Genomic DNA, 9658 nt, shown 5'->3' with positions numbered 1-9658 from the left:
CCACGCCCGAGCCCGCCGGGGGCCGCCCGCACCTTGGCCGGGGCGCCCAGCCCGCACCGCCACGCCGCCCTGCCCGCTCGCGGCCCCGCCCCCGCCGCGCCTCGGCGGGCTGGGAGGGGGCGACGGGCGGGAGGAGGGGGAGAGGGGAGGAGCGAGGGAGGAGGGAGGGAGAGGGGGGAGGCGGGCAGCCCCGCCCCCGCCGCCGCCGCCGCCCCGCAGGAAGTGCGCCCTTAACCCTCGGCCGCTGTCCTCCCGAGGTCCAGCCTCGCCTCCGAGAGGCTGGCCGTGTGGAGGCTGCGCGCTGTCCCCAGAGCAAATATTTAACGGAAACCAGGGGTGGAAAAAGACGTTGGAGGAGCCTGTTCCATTCCACCCGCGGTTACCAATGCGCCCACGGGCGGCCATGCCTGAGGCTGGGGGCTTTGGGGCACGCACGTGAGTCGGGACCTTCTGGCCTCTAAAATAACCCAAAATGGCGGGAATTAGGACGCCTATTATAAGAAGGCTATAAAAGGCCATGAGTCTCAAAGGAGATAGAGAACATCGGGTGAGGAACCTAGAAGAGAATTCAAGGAAGCGCAGCGGGGTTTCTTCAAATGCACGCCGAGGTCCCCAGGCCATCTTGCTTCTGCAGTTAAGCCGGGTTTATGGGCGGTTAAACCTCAGAGGAGTGAGCAGCAGTAAATAAAGACAGGGAGTGCTACGAATGATAGATGACTCTTAAACTCACACCTTGACCGAACTGCCTTTGGAAAGAACCGTATTTTTCATGCTTGTATGCTTCCTTCTCAGGCCTTTGGCTGAGCTGGATTCTCGGCTCTGTTTGCTAGAGGAGTGGAGACAGGCAAGGCATTAGTGGGCTCGTTGGGGTGTAAGTTCGCCTTACCTGTCTCTGCAGCTTGTGTTCTTAGGGCCAAGTAAGTAGAGGTCAGTCATCACCCCACCAAGGACAGATAGATAGGGGCAAGGAAATGGGTAGGGTGGCTCATGGTGAGGGAGCACATTTCCCCCATCTGTTCCCAAACTCCTTCAGTGTGTCCAGTTCCACCTGACGAACCTTGAAGTTGGAATTCACTGTGGTCTCTAGAAACAAGTGATACTTCAGCAAGAGCAGAATGCAGAGAATTGAAGCTGATCCAAAATGTCACTCGGAGACTCACTGACCTTCAACGACCTTCCCTTATTTCTGCTGTAATTCGTTGGGCTTAGTCCTCAAGTTACCATCCTTTCTCTCCACGCCCCCCCACCGCGCCATGGGTCTGCCTTGGTTGGGGAGAATACGATTCAGAGGGTAGCGGGAACAATTCTAAATGCTGCATCTACCTCACAGTAATGCCGATGTCTGGTCCTCTTGGAGTTGGGTAAAATGAATACTTTTATATTCAAGGGCTGTTTACAACCACTACAGACCCTATTATCTGTTCTTCTGATTAGCATTAAAATAAATAGCATGAATATAACTAGAAATTAGTGTTCCATAGATGTATAACATGGATATTTTTATTGAATGGTGTTATTTATTTTAACAGCCAGGCTGCTGTAACATAATGGAGATCTTATTTTATTAAGACCCTGCTCAGTTTTCTCCTCGGGACACCAGGGAAGAGTGAAAAGAGAGCCACATGTGAATTCCTGCCTAGTCACTATGAGTGGATGACCATGAGTGACTTATCTAACCTTAATAAACCTTTTTCCTCACCTAAAAGGAGGACAGGGAGCAGGTAATACTTACCTTCCGTGGTGGTTGTGAGAATAAAATAGCATTCTCTATGTAACAGTCCCAGCAAAATGTTGGCATGGAATAGATCCTCCCTAAATGTTAATTCCCTTCCTTCCCCTCTTTGATGGATTTTCTCTACTATTCTTATGAAACGGTAATGGTAGAAATTTCATAATTAAACATACTGCACTCCAAACTCCTCTGTTTGCTCAGTTTGGGTCAGAATACCATTTTTCTATGCTCTCACCAAAAAAAAACAAAAACCAAAAAAACCCCAAGCCAAACAGAGTTCCTAAAAGGCCTTATGAAACAGTTTATTTATTTTCCAATTTCCTGGTTGGTCAATGGCACCTGGCCACAACGATCCAGTGGGTAGTCATCAAAACTAAAGAAAGTGGACTTCTATGGAAAACATTTTGGTATAAAGTTTCCCGCATTCAAATTTAGCCGAGGACTGCCTATTCATATTCACCATTTCCTGTTGTATTTCAGTGTTCCTTGTGTGGGAAACTGTCACTGAAATAACGTTAAGTATCCCGGAGTCTATGACTATGCTTCTACGAAAAGTTTTCAAAGCAACACGGTGGTGAGGAGGAAAATGAAGTTTTTATATCAGAAGGTTGTGGTGTTTGCTGGAATTTGTGGAGAAAGCTTGGATTTCTAGGGCTGAGTTCTGAGGAAGAATTCACTGGATGTATGTGCGTGGGGACATGGGGGAGATGCCGCCAGAACCCAAGAACACAGCAGGTGGCCTTCCCCCATCCAAAGGGAATTGTAGGCTATCCACTTAGGCTGGCATCTTTCAGGAGACAGGGCTTTGGGCCCCAGAATTCTGTAAGCTGGAATCCTGTAAATCTCACTAGCAAGTCTATCAGCGCTTTACAGGAGCACCCAGACCTCAGAAACAAAGCAGAGTCACAACCAAGCACTCTTTCTCTCCTCTGGTACAGCATGTGCTTAGGCCTTATTCATGTTTGTGTCAGCTGCTTATCCTCTTCTGGTTTTTAATACAATCGTAGCTTTATTCTATATGGCATCCCAAACCCTGCATCAAAATAACATCACCACTTCTGAAGTGGATGGCTGATGAGGACAAAGGAGGTTTTCAAAGGGCATTCAGAGTGACATGTAGAAAGCCACAGAGGGTTGTCTCAAACAAGGGGGACCACTGAGAAGGCACTATTGCCAACAGAGGCAAAATTGTGTGGACAATTTAATTCAGCCAATGATGTCCCAGGGAAAAGCAAAAGCCAGCAGGTCCACTTGAGGCCAGGACCTGAAAAGTTTTGCAAACAAGAAATTGGACCTTGGGGGCCGGCCGCATGGCTGAGTGGTTACCTTCATGCACTCTGCTCCGGCAGCCCAAGGTTTCACTGGTTCAGATCCTGGGCGTGGACATGGCACCGCTGGTCAGCCCACGCTGAGGCGGCGTCCTACATGCCACAACTAGAAGGACTTACAACTAAAAATGTACAACTATGTACTGGGGGGATTTGGGGAGAAAAAGCAGAAAAGAAAAAAAAAGAAGATTGGCAACAGTTGTTAGCTCAGATGCCAATCGTTAAAAAAAAAAAAGAAAAGAAATTGGGCCTTGCCCCAGAACCGGCAGAGGAGAGGCTTGTAGGTAAAATGATAGGATCATTTTATCTTTCCATATTAAAGCTCCTGGCCCCAAAAGCTTGGAGACCCTCTGCAGTAGGTAATGCATGGAGTCGGTGCCTAAGAAACACCAGTGTTTGTTAAATGCAAATTTCTAGGTCCCGCCCAAGAGATTCTGATTCTGAGGTGGGGCTTGAAATCTGCATTTTTTTTTTTTTTTTTTTTCTTAGGCAGCTTTTATTTTTTCCTTTTTCTCCCCAAAGCCCCCCGCCCCGGTACATAGTTGTATATTCTTCGTTGTGGGTCCTTCTAGTTGTGGTATGTGGGACGCTGCCTCAGCGTGGTTTGATGAGCAGTGTCATGTCCGCGCCCAGGATTCGAACCAACGAAACACTGGGCCGCCTGCAGCGGAGCGCGCGAACTTAACCACTCGGCCACGGGGCCAGCCCCGAAATCTGCATTTTTTAAACACCCTCCTAGGTGATCTCGTGCTGATGCTGGTCTGTATACTTTGAGAAACACCATTCTCAGAGCTCCACCCATTTCTCTAAACCATAAATTGACATTCCAAAACTCCTTTTGTAAATAGCATTTTTGAAGTGCTTACTGTGGAGAAATTTCCTGTTTGCTGAAAAGGTGCTTAAAAGACAAATTTCTCTTACAAAATTCTGTTACAGGATCCTTTTGCCCAAAACTTTTATGGTTATTTTTATTCAGCATCCACCAGGTGCTTAAAATTTGGGAGAAGAGCTCAGATGAACTAATCTATCTGTTGACAGATTCATTTCAGAGCTCTGGCTGTGAAGTGTCTCACAATAGAATGGATATTTTCCAGAGCCCCAAAAACTTCTTTGGCTGGCCCTGCGGTCTCCTAGTAACTGAGCCTCATCCGCCCATAGAAATGTAATTCACTGCCGTTACAAGCAATGCATACTACCTGGCTTTCTTCACAAGGAGGCTCTGGAGTGTGTGGGGTGTGGGTGTATATGCATTTTTTTGTGGTGGCTACCCACTTAGAGAGGTTGGGCAGGAGAAAATATTGAACTGACAAGTACTGGAAGCTGTGGCATTGAGTCTTGATAGCAGTGAATCTTTGGCTGAGATGGAAAACCTATCTATTAGCTGTGTGCTCCACAATAGTGTTTGGTTCCATCACTAGGAATGATCCTTAAAAGGATCTAGAAGATGATCATTCAGACATCATAGGACCTGGCAGTTCCACTCCCAGAACACAACAGAAATGCATGTGGATATTCATCAAAAGACGGATTCAAGGGGCTGGCCCGGTGGCGCAGCGGTTAAGTTCACACGTTCCACTTCGGTGGCCCAGGGTTCACCGGTTCGGATCCCAGGTGAGGACGTGGCACCGCTTGGCAAGCCATGCTGTGGTTGGTGTTCCACATATAAAGTAGAGGAAGATGGGCACGGATGTTAGCTCAGGGCCAGTCTTCCTCAGCAAAAAGAGGAGGATTGGTGGCAGATGTTAGCTCAGGGCTAATCTTCCTCAAAAAAAAAAAAGATTCAAGAATCTCCTCAGCAGCACTATTTGTAATAAGCAAAACTAGAGGTAGCTCACATGACTCTCAACAGCAGTGTAATCACACAGTGGAATGATATACAACGATGAGAACGAAGGAGCAACGCGGAGAATGAATCTCACAAACATGGTGTTAAATGAAAGAAGCCAGACACAAAAGAATAGCTACTGTGTGATTCCATTTGTATAAAGTTCGAAAATGGGCAAAACTAACGTGTAGTGCTAGAAGTCAGAGTAGCGTTACCTTTGTGGGTGTTTCTGGGGTACTGATAATATTCTGTTTCTGGATCTGGGGACTGGTCCTTTGTAACAAGCCATCAAGCAGTGCAATTATGATCTGTGAGCCTTTATATTACACTTCAATAAAAAGTTTACATTAAGAAGGCATCTTTGGGGCCGGCCCCGTTGCACAGTGGTTAAGTGCGCACGTTCCGCTTCGGTGGCCCAGGGTTCACCGGTTCAGATCCTGGGCGCGGACATGGCACCGCTCGTCAGGCCACACTGAGGTGGCGTCCCACATGTCACAACTAGAAGGACTCACAACTAAAAATACACAACTATGTACTGGGAGGCTTTGGGGAGAAAAAGGGAAAGAAAAAAAATATTGGCAACAGTTGTTAGCTCAGGTGCCAATCTTAAAAAAAACACCTTAAAATTAAAAAGTTTAAAAAAAAAAAAGAAGGCATCTAGGGGCTGGCCCCATGGCCAAGTAGTTAAGTTCGTGCAATCAGCTTCGGTCGCCCAGGGTTTGCCAGTTCAGATGCTGGGAGTGGACCTATGCACCACTCATCAGGCCATGCTGTGGCAGCATCCCACATAGAAGAACTAGAATGACCTACAACTAGGATATACAACTATGTACTGGGGTTTTGGGGAGAAAAAAAAAAAGAGGAAGGTTAGCAGCAGATGTTAGCTCGGGCCAATCTTCCAAAAAAAAAAAAAAAAAAAAGGCATCTAGTCTGTGACCCTAACATCATAAGTGAGGAAGCTGAGGCCCAGAGATGTTAAGTAACTTGCTTGAGGCAACCAACTAGTGTTACTGCTAGTGCTCCCTTCTACTTGGATGCACACTGATGCACAGGTGGGTTGGGGAATGCTGGTTTAGATAAAGCCAAAAAGTAAAGCAGTGAGGAAATAAAAAAGAGAAAGGGAGAAAAAAAGAGAGAGAGAAAGGTGTCAGCAACTATTAGTTGCCTACCAGTCATTTGTCCCTTTCCACAAGGCTAGTTCCTGGTCTCTGTCTTCCTCCCTCCTTTCAAATGCTGTCTTGTGAGGACCTGCCTGGAGCCACTACTGCCATCTTGTGGCCATGAGCGGAGACATTCCCAATACCCTGAGGCTAGCTGAGGAGATAAATGGAAAGAGCCTGTGTCTTTGTTCGCATCACTGAGCCCCTGCATCTAAGTCTAGACTTCTTAAGTAAAAAATAAACATCCCTATGGTCTCAGGCAGTTTAATTGGGCCCCTGTAATGTGAAGCTGAACTCATCCTTAGGGACTCAGAAGACCAAGAATACCAGCAGGCAGGAGAAACTCTAAGAGGAGGGGCTTGCCCCAGGGCAGAGTGATTAAGTTCACTTTGCTCTGGTTTCGTGCGTGGCCCAGGGTTTCGCAGGTTCGAATCCTGAGCGCTGACGTGGCACCACTCATCAGGTCATGTTGAGGTGGCGTCCCACATAGCAAAACCAGAGGCACTCACAACTAGAATATACAAATATGTACCCGGGGGCTTTGGGGAGAAGAAGAAGAAAAAAAAAGATTGGCAACATGTTTGCCCAGGTGCCAATCTTAAAAAAAAAAAAAATCCAAGAGGAGAGTTCCCTTTTGTGGGAAGCAATGTTCACAGGAGCAGTACTACCCTTCTATGACATGCACTCTCAAAACGAGCAATATCACTGCCCAAGGGGGTGAAAATTTGTTCTGGGGGGTGCTGGGCAAAAAAATCTTAGTTATTACAATGGCTGTGGCCCTCCAAGGCTCAGCCCCATCCAACAAAATCTTATTCCTTACTATTTAATTTTCTAGTTAGGGAAAATTTAAACCTAATTAACTTTTTCCCCTTAGGGGCAGTGATAATGGAAAAAAAGGTTGCGAAACCCTGCTTTGTACCAATGCAGGAAAGCTCTAAAACAGAAGAAGAATAGAGTTCCTGGCTTAAGTCAGAGCTCCTGAGCCTCCCCAGAGCCTCTGAATGCCACCAGCTCCTCCCAGATCCTTACTCCTGTGGCAGCTCCAGCAGGCCTGCTCCGCCCAGCCCCTCCTGAGCTTTGTACCGGGTGATAAACGACCGTGCAGGTCCACAGCCTCGGCCTCATTATACAGAGGCAGTGAGGCTGTGCGGGTACGAGGCCTTGTCTTTCTGTAGAACCGGTGGGCAGTGTAGCAAGATGGTGCTAGGGGCACAGCAAGAAAATTATACCCAGCATCCAGATCATGGATCCAGGGAGGCGGCTTGCTAAAGGCAGGACTTCCCCCAAACCCCCAGCCATAGAAAGTAACTAATTGTGCTGGAGATTCAGGATTCTCTGATTGGCAGAGCAGGAGGCTTCGTTATCCCTTAGCCCTCATGCGGGGCTTCCTGTGATGTGGAGGCAGCAAGCCCTCGCCTCCACTCATGAAGAAATGGGAGATTCGGGAAGCTGCACTCACCTCATGCCCATTAATCTGATTCTCTCAGCTTGCTGTAATAATAGCCTTTGAGCTTGCGCCAATAAATATACACTTCTGGAAGTTTTCTTTGTTGGAATGCTCATTTTCTCCAAAATCAAACCCAGTCCTCTGGGAGACCTTTTTTTTTTTTTTTAAAGATTGGCCCCTGATCTAACAACTGTTGCCAATCTTCTTTTTTTTCCTGCTTTTCTCCCCCAATCTCCCCAGTACAGAGTTGTATATTTTAGTTGTGGGTCCTTCTAGCTGTGGCATGTGGGACGCTGCCTCAATGTGGCCTGACGAGCAGTGCCATGTCTGCGCCCAGGATCTGAACCAGCGAAACTGTGGGCCACTGCAGTGGAGCGCTTGAATTTAACCACTCAGCCACGGACTGGCCCCATGGGAGACTTTTTAAACCACCCTGTGCTACGCTAGAATGGGGTTTGCTCAGTTCCCAGTTTCTAGTGCATATCGTGTATCTTGGCTCCTTTAGGTTGGCAACCTTGTGAGGTTGCCAATCTTCCAAATTTACTCATCCAACTGCTTCTTGTCATCAAGTCAAGGCAGACCTAAGTTCTTTCTAAGAAAAGCCACACACCCAGTCCCTCAGGGTGGGATCTTAGGAGCTTATTGATGATACAAGCAATTTAAAACCACAATGAGACCAGAGTACTAGCCCTACCTCAACCACTGAAAATTAAGGTCTGCTCTGCTGACTTTGGTCCATCCATCAGCACCACTGCTACCCAGAACCTCCTAGAGGTTGATCCGTGGGTACGTGGCCAGTACCATCTGGGGATCAGGAAACTTAAGGGGACACCAGAAACTTAAATCATGTCAGTACTCCCTTAAAAAAAAAAATGGAACATATGCTACAAAATAATAACTTGATTTATCAGTGTAATTAGTGTAAAAGAAGAGAGTAGTATTTTTTTTTTAAGCCACTCTTATCTGGACAGCTCCTGTATCTTTCCTAGAGTAGAGAGGATGCTCTTTATGTTTGATGATACTGCTGCTGATGGTATCCCATCACATGGACCAGAGAAGCTACAGTGTCCACTCCTTCCAGCTGAGACCCAGGGCGCCCTTGGGCTGGTTGGGCCCTGAAAGACGGCAGAAGGAATATCTCTCATTTGCAGCTTCAAGTGGCACAGAAATCAAGAGATTCTGCAGAACTGAGTAAAGTGAGGAGCCAAGATCAGAAAACCAGGATAAGTGTCTGAATTGTTCACTAAAGCAAGAGGGGAGGGGTGATAAAAGCAAGTGTCAAAGGTCAAGAAAGAGCCAAGGGTCAAGAACCAGGAGCAAGAGGTCCAGAAAATAAGCCTTCTGGTGATCCTGAGCAGCGTCTTGGGGGTCGGGGGGGTTGTCACTGTGAACCATTGTGCTTGCTGGGGTGGGATGCATGGAGTGGCCAGGACATCCAGAACTGATCGTTCCGGAAGGCTTCTCTGAGCTAGCTGGTCAAATTTGGACAGGGGAAATGACTTCTCAAAATTCCTTTCTGACCCACCACATAATTTGTTCCAATTAAGCACTAGGCTGTAGAAGTCTTTGTTTCCGAAGTCAGGATGCTTTCTTGGCCTAGATATACTCCCTCAGGAAGGATGTGGCTAGCAAAAATATTTCTCCCTCCCTTTTATTTTAAACTTTTTATTTTAGAATACTTTTCAATTTATAGGAAAGTTGCAAACACAGTACAGAGAGCTCTCACATACTCCTCGCCCAGCTTCTCCTATTGTTAACATCTTAAATCATTAAGGTACATTTGTCACAACTAAGGAGCCAACATTGATACATTACTATTCATTGTATACTTTATTGGATTTCACCAGTTTTTCCCTAATGTTCTGTCCTAGATTTTATTTTATTTTATTTTGTGGGGGTTTTTTTTTGAGGAAGATTAGCCCTGAGCTAACTACTGCCAATCCTCCTCTTTTTGCTGAGGAAGACTGGCCCTGAGCTAACATCCGTGCTCATTTTCCTCTACTTTATCTGTGAGATGCCTGCCACATCATGGCTTGCCAAGCAGTGCCATGTCCGCACCCGGGATCTGAACTGGCAAACCCTGGGCCACCAAAGTGGAACACACGCGCACTTTGCTGCACCACCAGGCCAGCCCCTTGGCTGCTTTTTTTTTTTTTTTTTTTTTTG

At 46.9% G+C, this 9658-nt stretch overlaps 1 protein-coding gene across 1 annotated transcript in view; it reads right to left on the bottom strand.

The window, feature by feature from the left end:
• Nucleotides 1–84, bottom strand: part of SNX30 (sorting nexin family member 30) — a 115344-nt gene extending 115260 nt beyond the window's left edge. Inside the window, exon 1 of the mRNA XM_046668058.1 lies at nt 31–84. The gene's annotated coding sequence lies outside the window, so the exon portion shown is untranslated. The remainder of the gene's footprint in view (nt 1–30) is intronic.
• Between the last annotated feature and the right edge of the window lie 9574 nt (nt 85–9658).

The sequence above is a fragment of the Equus quagga genome, chromosome 1, assembly GCF_021613505.1.
Source record: "Equus quagga isolate Etosha38 chromosome 1, UCLA_HA_Equagga_1.0, whole genome shotgun sequence".
NCBI classification, from domain to species: Eukaryota; Metazoa; Chordata; class Mammalia; order Perissodactyla; family Equidae; genus Equus; species Equus quagga.
This window is presented reverse-complemented; position numbering and strand designations above follow the sequence as displayed.